Source organism: Cervus elaphus, chromosome 7 (assembly GCF_910594005.1).
Source record: "Cervus elaphus chromosome 7, mCerEla1.1, whole genome shotgun sequence".
Classification (NCBI taxonomy): Eukaryota; Metazoa; Chordata; class Mammalia; order Artiodactyla; family Cervidae; genus Cervus; species Cervus elaphus.
In genome coordinates this window covers 6166247-6179416 of record NC_057821.1, presented here as the reverse complement: position 1 = coordinate 6179416, position 13170 = coordinate 6166247, and positions in this window count along the sequence as shown.

Here is a 13170-nt window from a genome sequence, read left to right as displayed (position 1 = left end):
TTGTTTACATAATTTTAAAGGTTATATTCCATTTGTGGTGATTATAAAATATTGGCTGTATCCCCTGTGCTGCCTAATGTACCCTTGACCCTATCTCACACCTAGTCGTTTGTCCCTCCCACTCCCCCACCCCTATGTTGCCCTTCCTATATCTGCTGGTAACCAACCACTAGTTTGTCCTCTATATTTGGAGTCTGTTTCTTTTGTTTGTTGTTGTTATATTCACAAGTTTGTTGTGTTTTTAAATTCCAATTATAAGTTATTTCATAAATTTGTTATTCTGTCTGACTTATTTCACTTAGAACAATGCCCTTTGTTATGTCCATCCATATTCTGCAAATGGCAAAACTTCATTCTTTTAATGCTAACATTCCATTGTATGTAAGTATATATATACATACATGTATATATATGAAAGTTAAAGTGAAAGTCGTTCAGTCGCATCCTACTCTTTACAATGCCATGGAATATATATATATACCACATTACTTCACCCATTCATCTGTTGATAAACACTTGGGTTGTTTTCATATCTTGGCTATTATAAATAATGCTACTATGAACATATGAACATTGGGATGCTGTATCTTTTTTCATTAGTGTTTTTGATTTTGTATATATACCCAGGATTGGAATTTCTGGGTCATATGATAAGGATGCCCATACTCACGACTTTTAATGCAATATAGTTTTGGAAATCCTAGCCATAGCAATCAGAGAAGAAAAAGAAATAAAAAGAATCCAAATTGGCAAAGAAGAAGTAAAACTGTCACTGTTTACAGATGATATGATACTGACCATTTTCATATATCAAGAATAAAAATAAAATTTATCATATTAGAATCATATAAATATGTCAACGCAGAGGACGACAGGGGATAAGATGGTTGGATGGCATCACTGACTCAATGGACATGAGTTTGGGTAAACTCTGGGAGTTGGTGATGCACAGGTAGGCCTGGCATGCTACAGTCCATGTCCATGGTGTCGCAAAGAGTCAGACATGACCGAGTGATTGAACTGAACTTAACTGAACCTTAATGCAAAATTAAGAAATGGAATGAAATGCTTAGAGAAGAAAGTGCATTCCTATGTCACTAAGTCCCTGAAACCTGCAGGGGAATGTGCCGAAGGCCAACACACTCTTTACTTGGCTTTTCGGCTTCCTTTGGTTTTCATAGTCATCATCAGCTATCAGTCTCATCTGAAGGCATCCTCTTCTTACTGTGCTCTCAAATTTACTTGAGAAATTGTATCTTTCTTAGGGACACATGAGCAGAAAATATTCTTAGTTTTAACTGTGTTTATATTGCCCTCCTACTTTCTTGATAACACGGTTTGGTATAGAATTCTAAGTTGAAAATATTGTTTAAAAGAAATTGAAATCATTGCTCTATTGTATCCTATTGCCTGATGTTATCTTTGATCCACTGATTGATCTTTAGCTCATCTGTGTGTAATCAATTTCTTGTGTTTAATCAATTTACTGACAAGATTTTGGAATGTTTTTCTTCATTAGGATTGAAACTATGCATGTGTAGACCCTTTTTCATTCATTCCTTTGGGCAATTTTGGATTCTTTGAATTTGAAGACCCATGTCTTGCCATAGCTTGGGGAAATTTTCTTTTATTATCTATTTGATTGACTTCTTCCATCTTCTTGTCTCTTTCACTCTGCTTCTGAACATGTTTTATTTAATAAATACCTCCATTTTCAATCTTCTCTCAGATTCCTCTCATGTCATTTTCGAATTTTTCTTTAGCTCTACATTATGGGTAAGTTCCATACTTTTAGATAGATCACTCATTTGGTTTTTTAAACTTAACCATTTTATTCTTTAGCTGGTTCACTTAATTTTTTACAGTTTTGGGGAAAAAAGATATTCATTGCTTAAAATTTCTGTCTTGATTTCTAAATTGTTCATTCTTCAGTAGCAATCAATTCTTAATTTATTTATATATAGTCTTTCAACTCACTCTGAATTCTCCCAGTGTGGCTCATGAATTAGCCTCCCAGGGGAAGTTTGACAACATTTGCTCATCACAGTTATGAGATTTACTAACTGATATCTAGTGGGTATAGGCCAGAGGTATTGCTAAATATCCTAAAATTTACAGGAATACCCACCAGAAGAAATATCTGGCCCAAAATGTCATTGAAGGGACTGATGTTGAAGCTGAAACTCCAATACTTTGGCCACCTGATACAGAGAGATGACTCATTTGAAAAGACCCTGATGCTGGGAAAGATTGAGGGCAGGAGGAGAAGGGGACAACAGAGGATGAGATGATTGGATGGCATCACCGACACAATGGACATGGGTTTGGATGGACTGCGGGCATTAGTAATGGACAAGGAGGCCTCACATGCTGTGATTGATGGGGTCGCAAAGAGTCAGACACGACTAAGTGACTGAACTGAACTGAACTGAACTGAGAAACATGGGAATGTACCTGTTAGAAATTGAAAATTACCTTTGTTCCATTTATCACTTTGAATTCCTTTGGAATTAGTTGTTATGCTTTCCATATATTTATGATTTGTATGTGTATGTGTGTGTGTGTATCTTCCAAATACGCATTGATCTTCGTTCCTAGTTCACAGTTATTTCATGGATTTTCTCTTGGGTTGTGTTGTCTGTTATCCCAGGAGCTTACCTGAGAGACCTAATTATTGGTTTCTGTTAGAGCGTAGGGTCATATCAACAGGTCAATATACTGTAGAGTGCTTGATTATAGAGCAGGCAAACTAATTATTATCAATTTAAAGAGAGTTTTCTCTGGGGAAAAAGTAATTTGCTGTATTTCATACCAGATTGAACTTTTTCTTGACTCTCTTTCACTCTGCTTTTTAGTGTTTTCTCAGCGTCTGATGTAAAGGTCTGGAGTCATTTCAAAACCATCTCTACTTCTCTCTCGGGCCCACATTCACTCTAGAATACCTCCCCAGACAGGCGTTAGGTTCTATCCTGGAGGCAAATACTGCTGGTCTCAGTCATTTTATCAGCAAATATGGCAAAGGAGAAGGGAGAGGGAATACGTCTCTTCAGGCCCTGATGTTTCGAAAGCAGTTATTTAATTAATTAATTTCCCCAATGATTCCCAGGACCCTCTCCTCATCTTTGTATTGTCTCTGATCTTAGAATTTCTCATGGGCTCCATTAGGATTGATTGCTTTCACTTCTGGAATCTTGGCTTCAATTCTTCTGCTCTGTTTTCCCCATTAATTCCATCCCACCTGTTTTTTTAGCTTCTAGGGTTTGTTTAAACTTTCTGGTCCACTGGTAGCTCTATTTCCTGTTTTCCAACATGGTTGTGTTTGGGTGCTTTATTTAAAATGTTGATTCCAATCATTTTCATGAGACTGCGGGTAGGAGGAGAGGTATTTACGCATACCGGAAGCTTTCCTGAATAAATTACAGACCTTGGCTTTAATAGATATTCATCATTTTGTATTTCCAATTGCCCTGTATTTGGTCATGTTTCCCCAAAACATATCCTTAGACAATGATTCCTATGTAAGTGATTTATTGAGGAAACGGTGCTCGGGTGGGAGGGAACTTGTAATGAGAGTTGGGGGCAGGGGACGGTCAAGGATGAAGGATGCCAAATGTGATAAGCAAATAATACCCCTTCCCCTCAAAAACGTCGTATTCCATCTCTGGAACTTATGAGTTTGGTATATCACATGGCAGGAGGAACCTCACAGCAGTGATTAAATTAAGGATCTTGAGACAGAGAGATTACCTGGATTATCCAAGTGAGCCAAACACCATCACAAGGGCCCTTGCAAGTAAAAGAGGGAGACAGCAGTCGGAGACTGAGAGGGAGCTGGCAACGCTGGGAGACGACCTTGAAGATGAAGACGGAGTGAGGGCTCAGAAGCTGAGAAGCAGGACGGGGCCTCCGGGCAGATGGCAGCACTGTTAACACCCTGTTAGCCCGGAGGAACCAGTGTTGAGCCCATCACGTGTAGCCTGTGTAGCTTTAAGCCTCTGAGTCTGTGGTCATCTGTGAGGGGCAGGGGGAAACTCACTCATCTGCGTGGGGAGAGTGCAGGGAAGCCCATCAGAGAGCATCTCAGGCCTGGCCCCACGGGTGTCCCTGCAGCGCTGGAACCGCCTCCCCGGACGGGCCTGCAGCTTGGAGACTCTCTCCTGCCCTTGCTGTTTCTTAGTTTATACGTGAATCCCCAGGTACTTCTGGCTTTCTGCCTGAGGTGAGGAAAACACAGAACTGGAGAAAGGGGTCTTGGATAAGCACTGACAACATTTACTATACCCCTCTGTGCCTCATCATCCTTTCAGACACTCTGCCATTGTGTTTTCAGGATTTCAGAGCAGTAACACCTCTCTAAAGGGCCATTTTTCAAGTCTCACTCTTCAGCAATCAGTTGATTTTCTATGATGTTAATTGTTATTTTTCAATCTTGAGCAGTCTTTTTTTTCCCCTAAAACATCAGTTTCTATTTTTTTGCAACATAAGATTTGCACAACAGGCTGGGGAAAAACCTTCAGAAAATGTAAGAAATTTGGTATTGGGCATGTGACTGAAATAGGGTAGAAGGCAGCAACAGTCTCATTAATATTTCAAGTTTGGAATGAAACAAATCTCAACATGAAGTGATTGCATCTGATTAAATGTATTATCTAAGGTCATCAGTTATCAAGCATCCTTTGGAGGCAAAGATCTGGGGTATAGTTAGTTGGATACTAGGGAACAGTATAAATGGTGTAGAGAAATTAAAGACTAAAACGTGAGTAATTAAGTTGGATTTGGAAATTTTATAGGGAAAAAATCCCACAAATCTAAAGACTAAATTATAAGTTTAAAGAATAATTCCAGTAACACATATCCTTACACTGCTCTTTACCTAAAAAGTGAAAACACCTAAATGAAATAGATGATTCCATTCATTCTTTCTTCCATCAATTCATTGACATCTGAGTGTTGTGTATGATATCTTGTCACCTGGGTAGTTGCTAGAAATAACAGGGATACTTCAAAACACACACACACAGTCTTTGCCTTCTGGAAGCTTACAGTCCCATACTGTAGGACAGACATAGAATCCTAAATATAAGATACATACAAACATATATATATATATATATATATATATATATATATATATATATGATATTTAATGCATTAGATATATCAATTAAATTCTCATAGGCTACCATTGATAAAAATATAATTCCAGCAATTTGGTCATTAATGATAAATAGGCTCAAGAAATACTATGTTTGGTTAAAGAATTACCTTGGAACTATGGCACAGTCAAAATTTCCAATCTAGGTATAAATCCCTTTCCACCAACATACTGTTTCTTATTCCACAAAATATTTCTAACCAGTTTTTACAGAAAAGCATATTATATATCATCTTCACCATGTGAAAAAGTAATTGCCTATTTCATTAGATCAATGTGGAGCTAAAACATGTGAAGATTTAACCAGCTGCTCTTTGTTGCACTCCTCTCCCATTTCCTTCCTATTCAATTACTGTGGAACTTGGGTAGCTGCATGATGGGAATTAAAACTCTCATTGGTTTTGGAGACGAGGTTTGAAATTAATTTTTCATACTAGCACTTCATATGATCTTAGATTTTAAGTTGTTAATTCTAAAATAAGAATCCCGTTTTCAAAATAATTTTTCTACCCTATAAACTATACTCATTAATATTCCAACTAAAAAACAACCTCAAATTGTATCTATTTAGTGTGGTTGACTAAATAGAAGCTACATTTCTTTGATTATTAGGATTTTCCTTGAAGATATTTGAGGTTAAATTTTAAATGTAATGCACTTAATTTTCCTGGAGTTTAAATTGTATCTGACAATTTTAAGGTAAAATTGAAGTTTTAGTGTCCTAATAAAATGTTTATAAATCAGCTCTAGAGCTCTGGTTTCTCAGTTCTGTTAGTTACGCTGAAATCCAGATGCAAGAAATTGTGATTAATTACGTTGATTCTCTGTGAGCGAGAAATTCTGGTCAAAAATTTTAAATTTTAATACATTATTTGTAAAAGACTCTCATCTAAATTAAACTAACTGAGATGCTTGGTAAAGTAGATACATGGGTCAGTTATCAATCTCTTCTTTCTTTTTTTGTATTGCTTCTAACACCCTTCCCTTCAGCATGTAGTAATACATAAAAACTGTTAAGGGCACTTATTTTTATTGAACTCCCTTTTCCCTGGTTTCATACAGCATACAGAATTTTTAACTAAGTCTCAATAGTTCAGAATTGCTGCTGCTGTTTTGGAGGTTATTTATTGTTACTGTTGCTATCAATATCATTTTTATCCTGGAAAATGTTATACAAAGTGTCATTTCTTGAACTTAATGTGAAGACATTATAGCCAGTGGTTCAAGGCCAATGTTACAGAGCATGAGTCTCTGAGAGTTGAGCCCTGGACAAGCAAAGTACAGTTAGTGGCTGCATATGACCCACCTATACAAAAATATCTTCCTCCCTGAGTAGTTTCTGTAATTCCTATTACCAACCCACTTCCTTTCATATTGTAACTACAGGTTGTACCTCCCAATGAAATCTTTAGTCTGTGGGAGCTGAAATATATTCCTTGAGCTAGAATGAGACATTAAACTAGTGACACCAGCCTTATGGGTTCCCAGACATAAATGCAAGAAGAGCAGACCAAACAAAAATGGTAACCATCAGTATATGGTATTTGGTTGCTTCAGCAGAACAAGAGAGAGACAAATGGGGTTTCTGGTATCAGGGGCCTAACACAGGCATGAACTCTTGAGGGGTGTGGGCCCCATATACCTGGGAGAGCAGTAACCAAAGCTGAACCAGAACTGGTGTGACAGTCTAAGAAGGAGGTATCGAGGAAGAGGAATGGGGACAGGTGAAGGGCAAGGTAGTTCTCCTACTTTATCACACTTCTCAGGGCCGACCAACACAACACAGCAACTGCTTTTCTAATGTATGTTATTCATCACAGTGTGTTCCTTTGGAAACATTTTCAGTTACAAGCATTTCTAAAATGAAGTGTTTTTCATATGTATCCTATCAGAGGATAAATAACCATTTTTGTCAAAATATAACCTTATGTTCATTAAAACATGTAAGGAACAATGGCCAATAGCTATACAGATGTTCATAAAACAAAATGCACCAGCTGATAGGAGACAATATCCAAGTATCAGTACTCTTCTACTAGTTGTAATTAAACTATAGACTACCCCCTTTTTTTAAATAGAATTTTAATTTTTTAAAAAAAGGTATTTGAAAGTTGTGATTAAGCTATTACTCTTCTGATGGGCAGGGAGGCCTGACGTGCTGTAATCCATGGGGTCACAAAAAGTCGGACACAACTGAGTGACTGAACTGAACTGACACTGAAAATAATTTCAACAGCAAGTAAATGGTGTTTGTTTAAAGAATATAATAATATTTACCTTTGTGATTTAATAGCCATATTGAAAATTATCTGACACGTATAGCAAAAATCAACTTTGGTTTCTTACTCTTTTATCATAATGTAACATGAGATGTGATTCTAAGAGTAAATCTTGAGTCTAATTCTCTTCAAAAAATAATAAACATATGAGAGATATTGAACATTGACATACATTATAAAAAGAGCAACACAAAACAGATCTTTGGGACTTCCCTGGTGGTCCAAGGGCTAAGACTTTGCCTTTCAAATCAGAGGATGTAGGTTCATCCCTAGTCTGGGAGCTGAGCTCCTACATGCCTTGCAGCCAAAAAAACCCAAAACATAAACAAACAGAAGCCATATTGTAGCAAATTCAATGAAGACTTTAAAAATGGTCCACATTAAAAAAAATTTTTTAAAAAGAAAAAGAAACAAATAAAAACCACAACAGATATCTGTACTTGCCCAGAACTTATGTTTTTGAGAAACCAGAGCATAGTGATACTCACACTAGGCCTAATCAACCAAATGTGGTTTCATCAGTGAAGAGAAGAGAGATCTTGGAACAAAACTCCACCCAATGTTTATAGCTCTGTATCAGTGAGCTAAATTCACAATAATGCTGTCAAAAATTCAACCACAAACATCTCAGCGGCATACAGGAATAAGCACTTATTTACTCACACTTTGTCAGAGAAGGAAATGGCAACCCACTCCAGTACTCTTACCTGGAAAATCCCATGGACGGAGGAGCCTGGTGGGCTGCAGTCCATGGGGTGGTTAAGAGTCGGACATGACTGAGCAACTTCACTTTCACTTTTCACTTTCATGCATTGGAGAAGGAAATGGCAACCCACTCCAGTGTTCTTGCCTGGAGAATCCCAGGGATGGGGAAGCCTGGTGGGCTGCCGTCTATGGGGTCGCACAGACGGACACGACTGAAGTGACTTAGCAGCAGCAGCAGCAATTCACACTTCTGCAGGTCACTTGTAGGTGAGTTGCTCTAAACTGGGCAAGCCTAGCAGCTCTTTTGATACTGACCAGGCCCTTTCATGTTTCCATGGTTTCCTAGCTTTCAGCTTTCAATGTCTTACCCTTCAGGTCTTCCTTCATGGTTCAGTGGTAAGCAATCTGTCTGCAATGCAGGAGAAGCATGAGACACTGGTTTGATCCCTGAGTTGGGAAGAGCCCCTGGAGGAGGTCATGGCAACCCACTCCAGTATTCTTGCCTGGAGAATCCCATGGACAGAGGAGCCTGGCGGCTACAGTCCATATATATGATTGCAAAGAATGGGATGCGACTGAAGTGACTGAGCATGCACCCATCTCCTGGAAGAGGGAGCTAGCCTAAACATATCTTTAGGGAATTGGCAGGGGTGCGATAGAGAAAACCCAGTCGTTCAAGTAGATTCTAATGCTTTGTTTCATATCACATCCACCAATCATCTATTAGACAACGTAAGTTACGGGTTCAAGTTCAAAGGCACGAACTGTAGAAACACACCTCACCTTTTAGTGAGAGCAACCTCACAGTCTCATGACACAGGGTGTGGATTCTGGGGTGGTGGTGGTGAGTAAGTGGATCTGTTCACACCATCTGCCATAACCCCCGCTGTAGAACACAGAAATCTGCTCCAGCTTCTCCTCTGGCTTCCTTCCTCTTCTCTAACTCCACAGGCCTGAGGGCTTTCACATTTGTTATTGCTGGTTTTCATTTGCTTTTGGACATACCATGCATCTCTCAAGCCATTCACAATTAATTTAAATAGGACCAAACCCTTCTTGATCTGTAAAGACACCACTGAGAAAACACTTCTTCCAAAAAGCCTATTTGGGGAAGTGGTGAAGGGAACGTGGTATCTGAGGTTATACACATGAACTCTTAGGAATTCTGTGCCTACGGGCATGAAAACGAGCCTGCGTTAGCCTGCTAGAGATGTAAGCCTGCCCACCATATTACTCTTAGCTGACTGCTGGCATCAAGGAGCTTGCATCAACTACCAGACAGGAATGAGGCTGTCACCGAACTTTCAGCCCCAGCAGATGCATAGGCTGACTATCACTGAGGAGTGAGTCCAGGCATGATCAGTGGAACAATCACAGCTGAGTCTATTCAAATGGACTCATCCACAATTGTGAGTTAATAAATCATTGTTGTGTCCCACTAAGATGCAAGGGTGTTCTTTTACATAGCAAAAGCTACCTGAAACTCAAAGTACGTATACGTTTTTAAAATATTAATGAACTCAGCCATAAATGTGCATGCTTGCATGCTAAGTCGCTTCAGTCCTGTCCAGCTCTGTGTGACGCTATGGACTGTAGCCTGGCATGCTCCTCTGTCCATGGGATTCTCTAGGCAAGAATACTAGAGTGGCCTGTTTCACCATAGATAATATACATGCTGTTCTTTCGCAACATTCCACCCTCACCTTCTCCCACAGAGTTCAAGAGTCTGTTCTGTACTTCTGTGTCTCTTTTTCTGTTTTGCATATAGGGGATCGGGATGGGGAATATGTGTAAATCTATTGCTGATTCATGTCAATGTATGACAAAACCCACTGAAAAAATAAATTAATTAATTAATTAAAAAAAAAAAAGAATACTAGAGTGGGTTGCCATGCCCTCCTCGAGGGGATTTTCCTGACCTAAGAATCGAACCCATGTCTCCTACATAGCTTGCATTGGCAGGTGGGTTCTTTATTACTAACACCACCTGGGAAGCCCTCAATCATGTTTACTACTATTCATATCAAAAAGTAACATTACAGAAGGCTCTATTTCAATTAAAACTACTTTCCCGTCCCTTTGGGATAATTGTTTTCTTGAATTTTGAATTTTTGTTTTACTATTTCCTTGCTATCCTTTAATGTACATGCACATATATACACCTACAAATATTTCATTCAGAATTTTTTTATTTTGAGATTTATAAAATATACATCAAACCATACATAGTGCTTCATAATGTACTTTATTTTTTCAGCATTATGTTTGTGAGATTTATCTGTAAAGTTACCGCTCATTCATTTTCCCTGCAGTACAATACAATTTATCAGTCCATTTTCTGTAGATAAAAATCTCTGTGTCCACGTTTTTAGCTGTAATATACAGACATTTGTTTGGTTATTTATTACTGTCTGCTAAAGTAAATAGTCTTGTCACAGTCTTCTGGTATAGTTTCCTTTCTCTGGTTCAATGGTAAAGAATCTGCCTGCAATGCATGAGAGCAGAGCTCAAGTCCTGGGTCAGGAAGCTCTCCTGGAGAAGGAATTGACAGCCCACTCCAATACTCTTGCTGGAAAATCGAAGGACAGAGAAACTTGGCGTGTTACAGTTCATGGGGTCACAAAACAGTCGGACATGACTTAGCAACTAAACAAAAACATAGTTTCCTAGTTTACATCTCCAAAAGTGTTTTCATGATGAATGTTTAGAAAAGGAATCGTTGGGTGGTAGAATATGTGGATATTCTTTATGTGATTAAGCTAGATTGTTTTCAGAACTAATTTAACCAATTTACACTCCCTTTAGCAGCATACTGATCCATATTTTTCCAACAGTGAAGGTTAAAACATTTCTTGATAAACTTATTTGGCAATCTGGTGTGAAACGTTATTTCATAGTTGTCTTTATTTATCTTTTGATAAATGATGTGAAGCTGAACATTGTTTCACATATTACTTGGCCATAACTCTTTTGGGGGAATTGCCTGTTCAAACTTTTACTCATTTTTCTACTAGATGTTTTTATACCTTTTCTCAAATATTATTTTCATTTCATTTTTTTTTTTTTTGGCAGAGAAATCCCCAACATTGTATTCTGTTTTTTAATTATTATTTTTTTAAGTTATAAAAGTGTTTTGCTGTTCAGTCTCTCAGCTTTGTCCAACTCTTTACGACCCCATGAACTGCAACACACCAGACTTCCCTGTCCTTCACTATATCCTGGACTTTACTCAAACTCAAGTCCATTGAATCAGTAACGCCATCCAACCATCTCATCCTTTGTCATCCCCTTATCCTCCTGCCTGCAATCTTTCCCAGTGTCAGAGTCTTTCCAATGAGTTCACTCTTTGCATCAGGTGGCCAAAGTATTGGAACTTCAACTTCAGCATCAGTCCTTCCAATGATTATTAAGGACTGATTTCCTTTAGGATGGACTGGTTGGATCTCCTTGCAGTCCAAGGGACTCTCAAGGATCTTCTCCAGCACCACAATTTGAAAGCATCAGTTCTTCTGCACTCAACCTTCTGTATGGTCCAACTCTCACACACATACATGAATCCTGAAAAACCATAGCTTTTACTGTACGAAACTTTGTCAACAAAGCGATGTCTCTGGTTTTTAATATGCTGTCTAGGTTTGTCATAGCTTTTCTTCCAAGGAGCAAGTGTCTTTTAATTTCATGGATACAGTCACCATCTGCAGTGATTTTGGATCCAAGAAAATAAAGTCTGTCACTGTTTACATTGTTTCCCCATCTATTTGCCATGAAGTGATGGGACTGGATGCCATGATCTTTGTTTTCTGAATGTTGAGTTTTAAACCTGTTTTTTCACTCTCCTCTTTCACCTTCATCAAGAGCCTCTTTAGTTCCTCTTTGTTTTCTGCCATAAGGGTGGTGTCATTTGCATAGCTGAGGTTATTGATATTTCTCCTGGCATTCTTGATTTCAGCTTGAGCTTCATCCAGCCTAGAATTTCACTAATGTACCTAGAATTTCACCCTGCATATAAGTTAAATAAGCAGGGTGACAATATACACCTTCTTGTACTCCTTTTCCAATTAGGAACCAGTCCGTTGTTCCATGTCCGGTTCTAACTGTGGCTTCTTACCCTGCATACAGGTTTCTCAGGAGGCAGGTAAGATGGCCTGGTATTCCCATCTCTTTAAGAATTTTCCACAGTTTGTTGTGATCCACACAGCCAAAGGCTTTAGTGTAGTCAGTGAAGCAGAAGTAGATTTTTTATGGAATTCTCTTACTTTTTCTGTGATCCAACGAATATTGCCAATTTGATTTCTGTTTTCTCTGCCTTTATTAAATCCAGCTTGTACATCTGGAAGTTCTCAGTTTACATACTATTGAAGCCTAGCTTGAAGAATTTTGAGCATTACCTTGATAGCATATGAATAGAGTACAATTGTGCAGTAGTTTGAACATTTTTTGACGTTGCCCTTCTTTGGGTTTGGAATGAAAATAGACCTTTTCCAGGCCTGTGGCCACTGCTGAGTTTTCCAAATTTGCTGGCATATTGAATGCAGCACTTTCACAGGATCATATATTAAGATTTGAAATAGCTCAGCTGGAATTCCATCACCTTCACTAGCTTGTTTAGTAATTCTTCCTAAGGCCCACTTAACTACACATTCCAGGATGTCTGGCTCTAGGTGACTGATCATACCATCATGGTTATCCATTTCATTAAGACCTTTGCTGCACAGTTCTATGTATTCATGTCACCTCTTCTTAATATCTTCTGGTTCTGTTAGGTCCAAACTGTTTTTGTCCTTTAGATTGCCCATCTTTGCATGAAATGTTCCCTTGGTATCTCTAATTTTCTTAAAGAGATTTCTAGTTTTCCCCATTCTATTATTTTCCTGTATTTCTTTGCACTGTTCACTTAGCAAGGCTTTCTTATCTCTCTTTGCTATTCTTTGGAACTCTAGGTTTCTAGGTTCAGATGGGTATATCTTTCCTTTTCCCCTTTGCCTTTCGCTTCTCTTCTTTTCTCAGCTTTTTTGGGGCCTTCTCAGACAA